This window comes from Trachypithecus francoisi, unplaced genomic scaffold, assembly GCF_009764315.1.
Source record: "Trachypithecus francoisi isolate TF-2019V2 unplaced genomic scaffold, Tfra_2.0 Lachesis_group4, whole genome shotgun sequence".
In the NCBI taxonomy this organism is placed as follows: domain Eukaryota; kingdom Metazoa; phylum Chordata; class Mammalia; order Primates; family Cercopithecidae; genus Trachypithecus; species Trachypithecus francoisi.
The window spans coordinates 44,090,736-44,107,701 of NW_022681469.1; positions in this window are offsets into that span (position 1 = coordinate 44,090,736).

Genomic DNA, 16,966 nt, shown 5'->3' on the forward strand with positions numbered 1-16,966 from the left:
AAAACCATTCCTACATGATGACAAAACTAATGAAGCAAGAATTCTACTTCTCCCCAATTTCACTGCCTTCAGATGGACTAGGGAAATAAATAGCATAGTTCCTTGTAAATTTCACAAAAACTTTTCTTTGGCATAGTAGAGCAGTGGGAGAATGTGAGTGGGCTGTTCTATTTTTCTTTGGCTTTTAACTTAACTTGCAAAGAAAGTTCACACTATGTAAAGATTTTCACAGTTATGTACTAACAAGTCTGCAGGATTTGTTGCACTTATACAAGGAAGTCAGATTTGAAAATAAAACCATTTTTCTGTTTGTGGATGCAATGATGAACATATGGTCAACACCTGGAATTTATAGAGGCCTTTACCTAATAAAACCTTCTGAGACATTCCAAGAATGACAACAAAGTGATGGCATGGAGCAGAGCTGCCAAAGGTAATCTTCTTCACCTCCTGGTTCTTTTAAAGCAGAAAACATAAAACTAACAACTTAGTGCCCCCAAAATGCTTATGAAATGTGCATTAAAGAGGTGGAAGCTCAAGTTCTCTGACAAAGGTGCCATTATTTCATAACTATGAGTGTCTTTCTGGATTGTCTCCGAAAGAGCTGCTTTATGAGGAAGATGACTGATTGGTAAGCATACTATTAAAAAGTAAAGTAAGACAGAGTGCAAGATGGAGGTTCAAAGTTTATAAAGTTTTACTTACAATGCTTTTATAATAAAATGCATTCTTAAGTGATAAAACACATACAACACTGACATAATTTTTAAAATCTATTAAATTTAGCTGCAATTTAGGGAAATGTCATGTGCAAGGTAACTCTAAGCTCAGCATAAACTTTAAAACTAAGGTTCCCAATCAGTAAAAGAAAAGCTGATGAGATCCAGATTTGGGGGGGGGGGGCGGGGCGGGGAAGATTGTTAAGGCATCAGAGTAGAACTGCTTAAAAGCATATAAATGTGTTTACAGATGTAAATGGCAATAACATAGCCAAAATATTTTCTATGTTTTGCAAATAATATTTTTCAAGCAATGTTATTTTTAAACAAAAATTACAATTAGCCACAGTCCTGAGCCTCGCCTTAACCCAGTTCCGACTTCAGAAGTTTATAATATCTAAACCAAGATTCAGTATTTTTAACAATACATCTCCAAGTCCCTCAGTCCTAACACCCTACTCCTTCTCTCCAAGAGCCAAAGTCAGATGGGCAGAAGAAAGAGGTTATTTCTTCCACAAACATGCGAAAATAAACTAAGTGCCAGAAATACCTCTCAGAGACCAAAAGGAAATATAAAATAACTCTCCCTGTTTTGCCTCCCAGAAAATCAGCGAGTTGACACCTTCTACAACTGTCAGATAACATACCACCACCAAAACAAACAACAACAACAACAAAAAACAAAAACAAAATATCTTGTTTCACCATAATGAAGAGAAGAACCCACAGCCTATACAGAACTGGACTTGCTATAAAGAGGATACAGAAGAGTCTGTGGTGTGGCTGGGGTGTGCATGCTAAGGACAGAAATACAGATGTACTCTGTGGTGGTAGAGAAGACTATTTGGGGCAGAAATAACAGCAATTAGGAATTAAGAATGATGGGTATAATATTAAATTACTTTTTCCTAGAGTTTCTTGTATTCTGGGAGAACCATATCAAAACACATTGTACACCATAAATATATACAATAAAATAAATTTAAAGAAAATCTAACCAGTCCCAGAAAAGATTTTTCATCTTTCACGCCCACCTCAATTCAATCACCTATTCCTGGCAAATGAACCGCCAAAATTAAAAAAAAAAAAAAAAAAAAAAAAAAGAAAGAAAAATATATATAACATTCTTTCCCACAACCTATTGATCATAAACTATTGCCCCGTAGTCAATGTCTAATAAATAAACATTTTTAAATTAATCCTTTGTGTTATATGTTCTAATTGATTTAACTTAAATTTAAATGCATGTATAAGTAAAAAAAAAAACAAAACAAAACAACAACAACAACAAAAAAAAAACAAAGTGAAGTATTCATAGAAAATGCTAAATACTGTTCAGAATTGTTTTTGGCAAAAAATTAGAGTTCTGGCCAACCATTAAAATTCAGAATACAATAATAGCAAATAGAGAGCCCAAGGCAAAATCATTACAAAGAGTGACCAAAGAATTAGGAGGAGAGTTTGCAGCAAATACTGGTCATGGAAAGCACACAAATTTTTAGCCACTGCCAATCATTAAAATTAATGGAAAACTCATAGCAACTGCTAATAATTGACGTCAATAGAGAATTGATAGCGCATGCTGATCAGCAATGTTAATGGAAAAATTCTCACTCCAAACTGCTCTTTTTCAGATGTCATCTCAGAATAGCAAAAAGCTGTACGTGTGAGTTTTGACTTGTATGTTGACATTTTTCATTTATTTGAATTAATCACATGTATGTGATATGAAATAGGCACAGCCTATTGTGGTAACAGGGGTTTCATTATGACTCCAAATGTATTTGCAAAAGTGTATTTCTTATGACTTTGGTGCCTCGAAAATGGACGTGATCACCTGCTAATTATGCACAGGATCCCTGAGAGCTGTCTAACACAATAATCTGGTGTGCAGATTTGGAACTGTAAAAAGCCCCTTTTCTTCCTAGTGAATATCAAATGCCACTGGTTTTCTCAGTGCATAAAGAGATCAGCAATCTTACAGATAACAGGTACTATGAAAATGTAACCATTCCTGTACTCTTTCTAAATAAACAAGGAGCTTTTTTACACCTGATCAGTCTCACATTTATTTCTGTTATTTCAAATTTGTGGGTTCAATTATTAGATAGATTTTTCAGGATAAGATATCCATGTACACAATGACCATTCAGGTAATATCAGTAAGCCCTCCAGGAACAGTGTGTACAAACCTGGAACCAGAACTGATGGTATATACTTAGGTATTATTTGCTATCAAACTTTCTACTATAATCACAGAGGTTCATTTTTACCTAAGTATTCCTGAACCTCCAGTTTCTGCACATTCGTCTCTCCCATCTTCCTTCCTATTATTCAATCCGCTTTCCCTCTTGAGCACCCCAAACTTATTTGTCTGCAATGCTCAGTCCCATTCCCACCTCTGTTATGAGACATTTTCTGATTATCCTTTGATTTCACTTATTTGCATAAGCAAGCACTCACTCTGTATTGCAGATTTGATACTCATCGTATCCTGTATTACTTGACACATAGTTACTTAAATCTTAATCAGTCCAATCTATATCTCAAAATTAGAGAGTGAACTCCTTTTGACAAAAGGAGTCTCATATTTATCTTGCTCACAGTGCCTAAGTATCAGTGGCTTATATAAAAGAAGACAGCATTGAGAAAAATAAATGAGAGGAACACTGGAACTGGAGTCAGCATGTCTAGGTCTAATTATCAGATGTGCCTTTAAAAACCTTGAGAACTTTCCCAAGTTACCTGATCCCCATGAGCATCAGTTTTCTCATCCAGTGAAATGGGAGAACTCCTGGTCTGTTAACTTCACATATGGTTGTCAGAAGCAAACATAATCACATATGTTAACAGGTATTGAAAATATATCTCTTTATTGTAATAAGTGCTTAATATAGATTTGAGCATTGGAAACTTCAGTTTTTAACTTCTTTTGTGGGAAGACAGAGCAGAAAATCTCCAACATATGTAAGCCTGAAAAATAATACCATACAATGTTATAAGTAAAAGGAAAAATCGAATGTGAGGGGAGTGGGAGACTGTCCCAAATCAAGCCTAAAACCTAACATGAGAAAGATGGTCTATAGCTCTGGATCCTGACATAGCTTGAGCTCAATAAGACCAGCATTTAACATGTCTATACAAACAAGCTAGTTTAAGTGTAAAATTACCTTTGAGTGCCAGTATGATGTCAGAATCTCATTAGTTGCTGTAATGAAAGATAAATTCTTGTCCTCAAGAAATTTCAATGTAAACAGATTAGTCTTCCTGTTCTTTTTTCAATCTAAGGTAAAGATTTATTAACTAGAACATGTGAAACAGTTTGGATTCTAAACTCATGAAATCTCAACCTTAAGTTTTCTTTTATTTTGACTTCAAGACAAACATAAGAATAGTCAACAAGACTCCAGCTTTACTTGTGTATATGTGTAGAATTTCCCATAATGAAACATTAAAAACTAAAAAAGACTTCAGTTCACATATCATTTTGAAATGATAAAATTTGGATTAATTATTGATTCAATGAAAGTCACAAATAACAACAAGTAAAAGTGAAAACATTAGCCTCATCTGAATAAGGTACAAATCATCTTTAATTTGTCTTTTACTTCTGACTTTGTAAATAATATGATAAAAAAGAAAAAAAGGAAAAGCAACAGAACAATTTTTTGGATATGTAGAATAGCAAAGACAGAGAAATATGTAGGGTTTGACAAAAATTTGACTAAATTCTAATATCAGATGGGGTATAAAATGAGTGAAATGCTAATTTAAAATGAGTAGATATGGTAAGTGGGAGAAAGAATATCTGTAAACAATCGAATTCAAACCTTTGAAATACAACATGCCATGCAATAACCTCCATTACCAAATACCTGTAAAAGTTGGAAAGACCATTGCAAACAAAGAATCAAATGAACAAAAGTTCATGGCTGAATATATTAAAATTTGAAAAAGAAAATCACGAAGAACCAAAAATGAGAAGAAACAGCAAATTAGAACTGATAATGTGGTTGTCTTTGGAAGAAATTTTGCACAAGGTAATCCAGAGGCTTGACTTTTAATGTTCAGAAAAGGACAGCAACAAGACCTTAGGCTTGCAAAAGTTAAAATATGATGATCAAGACCTCTTGCAGTAAATCCCAAAATTTAAAAGTCTACATGCCTAATAAAATAGTGAATGGGGAAAATAAAATCAACAAAAGGAGACCACAAGAATTCTCTATTTCAAACTGGGCTTGAATGAAACAAAAATATTTCCCTGAGAATGTTATCATAGAACTGTATCTCTCACGACTGTGGAGATAGATTTTATATTATCTGCGTGGTATCCATATCCCTAAGCTTAAGCATTTACATAAAAATTGCACGAGGGCCCTGCTGAAGCCTAGTATACCTGGCAGAAGCAACCAAATTACCTTTTGGAGAAACATAGCTTCGCTTCATGAATACTCCATTGAATATACACTCAAAACCTGAAATTACAAAACGTCTGAGAGTACAACAGTAGACATCACCCACAGTAGAATTAGACTCCAAACAACTTAATATAACTACTAGGAAAATGCTACAAAAATTAGTTTAACATAAATGAAGTCCTAAAAATAATCAAACCACAAGAAAGGATTAAGACTACCTCCATAGAACACACAGATGTTTTAAATAATCAACTCAAATTTTTAGAAAAAATAAACATAGTGATTTGAAAATTCAATGCATACATTAACAGTAGATTGGACACAAGTGAGGAGAGAAATTATATACAAAAATATTACTGAGCAAATTTCTCCGAATGCAGCACAGAAAAATAAAAAGATAGAAAAATTCAAGGAGAAGTTAAGACACGGGTGCAAATTGAAGTGTAGTATAAACATAAATGTACCTCTTGGAGGAGAAAATAGCAGAGATATTGACATTATCCTTATTCTGAGGCAATGACAGAAGTTTTTACCCAACTAAAGAGGACTCCTCATACTTGAGAAGTGTAAGTCATGAGGAATATAGATGAAAATAAATATACATCACAGTGAAATTCAAGAATGAAAAATGTAAAGAGTAGATCTGCAGATTAAGACTATTTACCACCTATAGATTCTTGATTCAAGAATTCCTAAAGATGAATTCTGGAAGAAAGGAAGCTGTAACAAAGACTTGGGATTTTATACTGAGTGTCACTGGACAGCATTGTAGTGTTTTAAAGAAGAGAATGAATGATGCAATTTAACTTGTATTTTTTTAAATATTGCTCTGAATTCTATATGCCTAATGAATTATAAGATCAGGAAGACCAGCTACAAAGCAATTGCAGAAAGCCTAGATGGGAAACAAGAGTGGGTGGTAGTAATGGGAGAAGTACTCAGAGATGGAACAAGTCTTTTTTTTATTATTATTATCATTATTACTATTATACTTTAAGTTCTAGGGTACATGTGCACAACGTGCAGGTTTATTACATATGTGTACATGTGCCATGTTGGTGTGCTGCTCGTCATTTACATTAGGTATATCTCCTAATGCTATCCCTCCCCCCTCCCCACAATAGCCCCCAGTGTGTGATGTTCCCCTTCCTGTGTCCAAGTGATCTCATTGTTCAATTCCCATCTATGAGTGAGAACATGTGGTGTTTGGTTTTCTCTTCTTGTGATCGTTTGCTGAGAATGATGGTTTCCAGCTGCATCCATGTCCCTACAAAGGACACGAACTAATCCTTTTTTATGGCTGCATAGTATTCCATGGTGTATATGCACCACATTTTCTTAATCCAGTCTGTCACTGATGGACATTTGGGTTGATTCCAAGTCTTTGCTATTGTGAATAGTGTTGCAATAAACATATGTGTGCATGTGTCTTTATAGCAGCATGATTTATAATCCTTTGCGTATATACCCAGTAATGGGATGGCTGGGTCAAATGGTATTTCTAGTTCTAGATCCTTGAGGAAACACCACACTGTTTTCCACAATGGTTGAACTAGTTTACAGTCCCACCAACAGTGTAAAAGTGTTCCTATTTCTCCACATCCTCTCCAGCACCAGTTGTTTCCTGATTTTTTAATGATTGCCATTCTGACTGGTGTGAGATGGTATCTCATTGTGGTTTTGATTTGCATTTCTCTGATGACGAGTGATGATGAACATTTTTCATGTGTCTGTTGGCTGTTTGAATGTCTTCTTTTGAGAAATGTCTGTTTATATCCTTTGCTCACTTTTTGATGGAGTGGTTTCTTCTTTTTTTTTTTTTTTTTTTTTTTTTTGAGACAGAGTCTTGCTCTGTCGCCCAGGCTGGAGTGCAGTGGCCGGATCTCAGCTCACTGCAAGCTCTGCCTCCCGGGTTTATGCCATTCTCCTGCCTCAGCCTCCCAAGTAGCTGGGACTACAGGCGCCCGCCACTTCGCCCGGCTAGTTTTTTGTATTTTTTAGTAGAGACGAGGTTTCACTATGTTAGCCAGGATGGTCTCGATCTCCTGACCTCGTGATCCGCCCGTCTCAGCCTCCCAAAGTGCTGGGATTACAGGCTTGAGCCACTGCGCCCGGCCTGTTTGTTCTTTTCTTGTAAATTTGTTTGACTTCTTTGTAGGTTCTGGATATTAGCCCTTTGTCAGATGAGTAGATTGCAAAAATGTTCTCCCATTCTGTAGGTTGCCTGTTCACTCTGATGGTACTTTCTTTTGCTGAGCAGCAGCTCTTTAGTTTAATTAGTTCACATTTGTCAACTTTGGCTTTTGTTGCCATAGCTTTTGGTGTTTCAGACATGAAGTCCATGCCCATGCCTATGTCCTGAATGGTATTACCTAGGTTTTCTTCTAGGGTTTTTATGGTTTTAGGTCTAACATTTAAGTCTCTAATCCATCTTGAATTAATTTTCGTATAAGGAGTAAGGAAAGGATCCAGTTTCAGCTTTCAACTTATGGCTAGCCAATTTTCCCAGTACCATTTATTAAATAGGGAATCCTTTCACCATTTCTTGTTTTTGTCACGTTTGTCAAAGATCAGATGGCTGTAGATGTGTGGTATTATTTCTGACGGTTCTGTTTTTTTCCATTGGTCTATATATCTGTTTTGGTACCAGTACCATGCTGTTTTGGTTTTACTGTAGCCTTGTAGCATAGTTTGAAGTCAGGTATCGTGATGCCTCCAGCTTGTTCTTTTGGCTTAGGATGGTCTTGGCAATGTGGGCTCTTTTTTGGTTCCATATGAACTTTAAAGCAGTTTTTTTTTCCAATTCTGTGAAGAAAGTCATTGGTAGCTTAATGGGGATGGCATTGAATCTACAAATTACCTTGGGCAGTATGGCCATTTTCACGATATTGATTCTTCCTATCCTTGAGCATGGTATGTTCTTCCATTTGTTTGTGTCCTCTTTGATTTCACTGAGCAGTGCTTTGTAGTTCTCCTTAAAGAGGTCCTTTACATCCCTTGTAAGTTGGATTCCTAGGCATTTTATTCTCTTTGAAGCAATTGTGAATGGAAGTTCATTCATGATTTGGCTGTTTGTTTGTTACTGGTGTATAAGAATGCTTGTGATTTTTGCACATTAATTTTGTATCCTGAGACTTTGCTGAGGTTGCTTATCACCTTAAGGAGATTCTGGGCTGAGACAACGGGGTTTTCTAAATATACAATCATGTCATCTGCAAACAGGGACAATTTGACTTCTTCCTTTCCTAACTGAATACCCTTTATTTCTTTCTCTTGCCTGATTGCCCTAGCCAGAACTTCCAACACTATGTTGAATGGAGTGGTGAGAGAGGGCATCCCTGTCTTGTTGCAATTTTCAAAGGGAATGCTTCCAGTTTTTGCCCATTCAGTATGATATTGGCTGTGGGTTTGTCATAAATAGCTCTTATTATTTTGAGATACGTTCAAGATGGAACAAGTCTTGCTGAAGGATTGGAAGTCACATCTGAGTGAAGTGTTGAGTCTAGTTTGACTCATAGGTTTCTGGTCTGAGCAAGTGAGTTCATCATGCTGCCTTTTATAAAGACCGAGGATAATGCAGGAGAAGTACAGTTGGAAGAAAGGAAAAATCCAGACTTTTTAGCACTTTATTGAGTGTTTCTGATGCACAGATTTCTTATCACTGAAATACGTACTAACTCGTTCAACCTTCACTACAACCATGGAGGAAGGAATTGGTACTACATTCCCTTTAAAGATGAGTAAACTGAGGTCTAGAGAAGTTAACTCCCTTGCTGAATTGAACATCACACAGCTGTTTGACTTCAGAGTTCATACTCTCAAGCATTGCTCTCGCCTGCCTCTTAGGATGTCTCTTTCAAGCCTAGATGTATATTTATGCCATCAACCACAAAGAAAGAATAGGTTTTTGAAAATGTAATGATGAAGTATGATAAGGTTTGGCTGTGTCCCAACCCAAATCTCATCTTGAATTATAATTCCTACAGTTCCCACTTGTCAAGGGTGGAACCCAGCAGAAGGTGATTGAATTATGAGAGTGGGTCTTTCCTGTGTTGTTCTCATGATAATGAATTAGTCTCACGAAGTCTGATGATTTTAACAATGGGCGTTCCCTGCACAAGGCCTCTCTTTTAGCTGCTGCCATCCATGCAAGAGGTGACTTGATCCTCCTTGCCTTTCGCCTTCTGCCATGATTGTGAGGCCTCCCCAGCCACATGGAACTGTAAGTCCAATAAACCTTTCTTTTGTAAATTGCCCAGTCTCCTCAGGTATGTCTTTATCAGCAATGTGAAAACAAACTAACGCAAAGTAGGAAAAAAAAAAAAAAAACTGGAGCAGTGGCTCTCAACTTTTTGTATGTTCTTGTCCCTTCTCAAAATGTGAAATTTTTGGCATCAAACTTGAAGAGACTGAAATCAAAGCAATATAACCATCCTATGGCACAGTGGTGTCTCATACTACTAATGAAAGCATCCACAAGCATAGAATCTTCCCTTGATTGTCCTTCAGCACTGTGCACAAGAGCACAACCTTTTATTGCCCTGGATATTCCTAAGTCTCTGTGAATGAGTCAGCAAGGAAGAGGACACAGATGTCAGGTTGACTTCCCAGCAAGTTGATCAGAATATAAGCTCCATGAGGGCAGAGATTTTTCTGTTTTGTGTCCAATATATTCCCAATACCTACAACATCATCTCAAACATAACAAGTACTTAACAAATATTAATGGTATGAATGTTTGAAAGTTGTACCCTGCTCCAACCCCAAATGCCTGATGGCTCTCAAAAGTCTCCAAAATATTCTATTTAAAACAAGCACACAAAAAAAAGTCAACAATAGCAAATGCAAATTATGTACATTGATCAAAATTTACAGAACCTGTGAAGGTTGGGGCATTTTTGAGTAGTGACAGGATAGATGAACATCATCAAGCTAGGACATTGCCTTTACCATACACAAAAACCCATAAGCTGTAGGTTTTGAGGCAATGTAGGTTTTGAGGTCTATGCTTAAGAAGGCTTCAGAGAATGTAGTGTCCTTGATTTAGAGACAATGTTTGATTTAAAATAAAAGACATAAGTGGATGGCAAGAGGAGGAATGAGAGATAGGAGAGTTTAGTTTTAATGAACTGATATGTTCAGAAAGGTCAATAGAAATAGTCACTGGAAGGAGGTCAGTAGTAAAAGGAAAAAAATAATGAGGAATTAAACAGTTGTAGGAGGGGTTTTATCAGTACATGATATGATAGCTAGCCAGGGGGTTGCACTTGAAAAGGTAGCCAAAGATGACAGATTTAGGGAACATAGTTGTGATGATTTTTCCTTGAAGCTGGTAGTTTGAAGAAACTGAATTGTTGTTGGTTCCTGATGATGCTAGCCCCAGGTTTATTGCTCTGCACTCAGTAGGGAATGTCCCTGAGAAGTTCTCCTGGCATCTGTTGAAGACAATTCTACCAATCCATGATATTTGTCATGTGTCCTGGAGGATATAATACCAGTCCCTCATATTCTGACCTTTCACCTTGGGAGAAGATTATTTGGATTCCAGAATTCTCTACTCTAAATCTAACCATGTGACCAGAATTTGCTAGGAGGCATAAGGCTCTCAGGGCTGTAACTCAAGTTGCTTTTTTAGATCCAGGAGAAAACGCACATTGGACAGAGTTCTACACAGATGGTTAGAGATGAGATTTGCAGGAGCCCATATGCCTCCTACCTGGCGGAGTTATAGCAGCATGTGGTGATGACAAGTTTTAAGTCTTATAAATGGGAGGCCCTGAAGGGGTTTTGAAAGAATTTTCCTCCAGTGGCTGAGGGTAGGATTGAGTGAAACCCAAGTTACTTCCATTTAGGAGTAGTCATATTGGTTCAAGATGGCTAGAAAAATGAAGCTATGTTCTTCAACTCCCCTTACCAAGTATCAGTCTTAAAGAGTAAAAATTGCAGAGTACTATATTATTACATATCATCATCCCAACCATTGTAAGAAAACTGCATTTCTTATTTTCTAATGCTGAACAAATTTGGCCTTCTCCATAGTCATTTCTTAATCTTCAGTGATATCAACACTGTTCTGTATAAGAAAAAAATCAACAACTGATATCTCCCCGTAGATGGTGAATAGATTCCCACTTTCTTAGGACTAAGAATGTAGGTAATTCTGCAGAGGGACAGGTGGGTGTATGTGGGGACAGTGTGTAAGCATGGGTAAATTTATATGATGTTCTCAGTTCATGGTTTTATTTCTTTAAGTTTTAAGAAAATAGAAAACAACATTAAACAGTAACTGTTTAAATGGCAATGGCATTTTAACTAACATTTTTTTCTGTTCACAGATGTTGAGACACTATAAGGGAAGAATCACATTCAACCTTTCTAAAGAAACGAATCAAGCTTTTCTATCACTTTTTACATTGGTTCCACGCGGGTGGTCTTTTATTTCACAGGGCATATTAATCTCCTGTTATATGTAACAACCACTACTGTGTGTCATCTCAGTACAGTACAATAAAGTAACTCCAGAGTTTCCCTCTAAACTTAGTGACCAGGCTTCTCTTACTGTGACAAATGTTTATGGATTCTTCTAATTACACGTCTGGTTTAAAGCTAAGATACCAAGAGAATACAGTTCTCTTTTGTAAAGTTCCCAAGGTTTTTCTATAATAATCAATTACCATAATGAGTTTTTTTAAAGCTTCCATTCATCATTTTCTTAAAATATATAAACTATCCCGGATAAAGATAAATAGCCATAGCCAGCATACCCTGAGGCACTCTATGAAAGGCCTCCTTTAAATCAAAATCAACTGGAAAACATGTTGGGTTTTATTTCAAAGTCAATCCTGCTTAAGTTAAAAAAAAAAAAATTGTACAACAACAAAAAAAGGAGTAAAAGAAAACCCTTGACAAGTCAGCTTCATAAGAGGACAGGAGACAATACATCATTATCACAATTATCTCTGTAGTTCACATATACTTGTTAAACAGGTCTCACCAGCTAGCGCTTGTACCATTAAAGCTAGGAACTAAATCTCTATGTGGGCTTTTCCTTACCTATTAACTTACTAGCTCCTTCTGTTCCTAGTAAAACAGCACCCAAATTGGGAGTTATTTGGCACGTCTCTGTCTAAACCAGGACTTTTCAACCTTGACACTATTGCAATTTTGGGATGTGCAATTCTTTGTTGTATGAAGCTACTTTGTTCACTGTAGGATGTTTAGCAGCATCTCTTGCCTCTCTCCACCAAACGCCAATTGCAGATGCCTCCCTCCCCCAAATTATGACAACCAAAGATGTCTAGACATTGACAAGTGTCCCAGGGTGGGTGAGGCAAATGTCCCCTCCTGTTTGAGAACAACTGCTCTGAACTTTCCACAAATATTAAATGTGAGAGGAGGCCGGGCGCGGTGGCTCAAGCCTGTAGTCCCAGCACTTTGGGAGGCCGAGACGGGCGGATCACGAGGTCAGGAGATCAAGACCATCCTGGCTAACACAGTGAAACCCCATTTCTACTAAAAAACACAAAAAACTAGCCGGGCGAGGTGGCGGGCGCCTGTAGTCCCAACTACTCGGGAGGCTGAGGCAGGAGAATGGCTTAAACCCGGGAAGCGGAGCTTGCAGTGAGCTGAGATCCGGCCACTGCACTCCAGCCTGGGCGACAGAGCGAGATTCCATCTCAAAAAAAAAAAAAAAAGGTCAGAGGATTCAGTAAAACACTCTGATAGCATAAAAATGGCATAAAATTGAGAAAACTAAGGTAAGGATCACAGAAAGGATGAAATAGGAGAAATTTGGGTTATGATGGAAAAGAGAACAATAATGGCATGGAAAGATTTCCTATGTTATTTAATCAAGATTGTTAGGTGTTTTTTTGTTTTCTTTTGTTTTGTTTTGTTTTTCCTCATTGCTATTCCTTAAATGTGGACTTTCTACAAAATATATTCTTCAAGCTCTTGCTCTTTTTTCCTCTACTCTTTCCCTCTTGTGTCTTACATACTCATATCTTTGTCATCTACACTAGAAGGCTGTGTCAGCCTTCACTGCTCTTCCTAATTTAAGACCCTAATCTAAAACAACTGTCATATACTTGCACCCAATATCCTCTATAATACCATGCTTTGTGGTCAGGCTACTACTCTTCCAGGCTTTGAGGCTCCCAAATGTATGCCAATAAACATAGAAATAGAAGGATTTTAAACAAAAATTTTAAAGAAAATTTACATTACTTACACTTGCCCTCATGGTTTTTTGTTTGTTTTGTTTTATTTTGTTTTTCATTCTCTTATATCCCATACCCTAACTGATTAGGCAGAATAGGTAGTACAAAAAGATTTGAAATTTCTAAAAATATTTGAGTTGTCTTAGCTTTGCTTTATTTAAGCTGCATTACATCAGATAAATCATATTCCTGTTTGAATTTTTAACATTCAAAATGAGGCTTTCTCCAAATATCTTTTTTGATATGCAGATCAAATAAGATACCACATTCAGGGATGGAAAAATCACCCAATAAAATGTCTGACATTTCATATTACATATTTTATAATTTAATAGTGTTTATTTGCCTGCAAAACTTTTTGTTTTCTAATGAAATGTGGGACATAATGTTAAATCATAATACGTAAGAGCACACTCCCTTAAAATATTTTATATGATTATTAACATAAACAACAGTTTTCCCTGTATTATTGTCTTCTGACTTCCTGATTCTGAAAGTTTCTCATTCATAGTTCTCCCACATAATTCTAAAGGAGTATTTTAGATAACCTTAGCCAGAATCCTGAGTTCCAAACCATAACCTCCGAGTTGTTACTAAAGATGTACTGTCTCAATTAGCCTTTAAACCAGAGCCATTATCTGCATATCTGAAGGAAAATAAGAATATCATCTCAAAAGGCATACATAAGTTACTAGAACAACAGTTAGCCCCCTCTAACTAGTATCTTTTGCATATCATAGGCCTTAGAAGACATAATTTTTAGATAAATGATACTTGATTTGGTACTTATTTATGGAGGAAAGTGACTGGGTTGCCTCAAAATAAAATATATCCTATGACAGTGACTTATACAGAACATTGAGTTTATGGAAAATGCAGTGGTCCAGAGAAATAACTTCTTTATTTATGTCGAGGATTTAAAAAATGCTACATTTAATTTTAATATCATGATGAGCAGTATTCCCCCTGCTTGACAGGCCTCATTACATTGTATCATGTACAGTATTTGCCTTATTTAACAATTTTTATCAATCATTTAAGAATAGGAAATGTACTTAAAAAAAAAAAAAAAAAAAAGACAGACAAAAAAAGTGATAGACGTGCAGTATAGAGCCTGATAGCTCTACCAAAATTTGCCTGGACTTGTAGAGAGTAATGAAAACTAAAAACCAAAAGTTTCTTTGGTAAACTCTAGGCTCATGATTTTATTCATTTAGAAGCCAAAGAGTATCCTTATTAATTGTATAAGTAACTGTAATTCCTATTTACCATAAAATATCCCTCTGCTTTTCTTCATAGTAATGGCTTATTTTTATATACCTAATTGGATTCATAAATTTGTGTGTACATCATCTTCTGGTTACTCTTAGACTCTTCCTTGTAACTGTTAACAATAGTTATCCTTCCCATCTTTTCTGATGTGAAGCATCCTCAATCAGGGAGTCCTCTCTAAAGTTCTCTTAAAATGTGAACACGCAAAGCCTGTAACAAACACAACACTGATGTAGAAAGTTCCACCACCCCAAGTAATTTCTGGAATAATTAACAAAAGGAAGAAAAATTATGAATCAAAACTTTTCATTTAAAATTATTTATTCTTCAAAGTCTTATTTTTATTTCAGTCATATTTTAATTATTCCTCTTCTCTTGCAGGTATTCATGTTTCCATTTTATTAGTATTTACTTCACTCTTGTCCTTATCATACCATTCATAGAATCTTATGCTTTAAATTCTCGTTCTATGCCATTTTAATTATACTTTTATATTACATGCTGTTTCAAAATTGTTTTTAAAACACTGGCCTCGTATGAGGTGATACTAGGTACATATAAACTCTGGCCTGCTTCTGATACTGATTGAATATTTTAAGTACTCTAGGGGTTAGCACCTCTGCTGTAAAATAATATTTTTGGCTAAATATTAAAATAAGAATTGATTATTAAAGTAAGAACATATTTTGCAAAATAGCTGGTCATTGTCTCATTTAAACACAAAATTTTTGACTTTATGACTAATAGAATATTCAAACAATATCTATTTCTCTTTTCAATCCATTTATTATGCCTTCTTCACCCTTACCAAATATAAACTACTTAAAAGAACAAGGATTTTGTTTTACTTACAGTTAAACTCATAGCATTAGAATGGCGCTGTGGCATAAGCTCAAAAAGAATAGGAAGAATTGTATTAAATTGACAAATATAATTCACATTCCTAAAATATCTTAGCAATTCTCATCAATTGAATGCACTTTTTTGTTCTCATTAAAATACATTAAAAATTACTTCACTCATATTAGAAATCCGGTAAAAAAGAATCTCACCATAAGTCAACAGTCTCAGAGATTTTTATAGGAATAGCTTTTATTTTTAAAAGAATAATGCTTCAATTCATCTACCTTATTCTGCCACAAAGAAGATCTATTGGAAAATAAAAGGATTTGTGTGGGTAACGCATAAAAAGCCATATTAGAGCCCTCTGGGATAATTTTTCAAAGTGGTGTACAGTACTCTAACGGCGTGATTCTCATTGACTTTAATGGGAGTCATGCAGCTAACACCACATTTGCTCTTTCAAAACGTATCTCTAAGTGTTCTGTTACTAATCCTTATAAGTAATAAAATGGTACACTCTATTTCTAGACATACAAACATAATCATGTTTATATCAGTATAATTATGAACTTTTTGTGCCATCATAGCTGGGTTTTCATTATGCTATCACTCGCTTTTTGTTTGCATAAAGACCCAATTTTTAATGGATGTTATTATGACGTGTGTGTGTGTGCGCTTTACGATTGTGACAAGACAGTGTTGACCTGATAGGAAAAAAATTCTGAATGTGTATTTGTATTAGAAATCACTCATTAAGACACTTATTTATGTCCTTTTAGATACAGCTCTCCAATATAGATTTATCGTTTGGGAAAAATATGGCAGAATGATGTCTTTTTGTTGCAAAACAAATATAGTTTCAGCACCTTGCTGGTCTACTGTAAATATATGATTTTTAATAAAACAAGATTAAATATTTAAACATTTCTTCACCAAAATATATTAGTTATTACCTGCAACCCAGTCATAGTCCTAAATTTCTCTAAATATAAGGTGTCTACTGTGCCAGATTGTATGATGACTTCACAATATGGGCAAATGTTCACCAGAAACCACAAGGTGGTTTCTAATAAAGTCAGCTATTACATACTACAAAAAGTTATTACATAGTAATTCATTTCAACAGTTCAAAAATGTAAAATAATTGAAAAAGTGAATGGGCTACATACATCGAGCTCTCTGAATATTCTGCAACACTCACAAGGTGTTTTATTATCACAGGGTCTTAGCACTAGAAAGGGTATCAATGACCTCATAGTCCAACTTTTCCTTATTCCACCCCATTTTCAGATGAGCAAACCCATAGATATTGATTAAAATATGTTGCTCATAATTTTTAAAATTCTATTAATATGTGGTTCTAAAATCATTTTACTTTTAAAATCTTTTTTGAATGTTTTCTTGAAGCAATTTGTAAAGAGAGTTTGTCAGTTTGTGGACAAGTGAAGACTTCACACCCTCTCCTCATCTACATACAATTGAATATAAAATGATT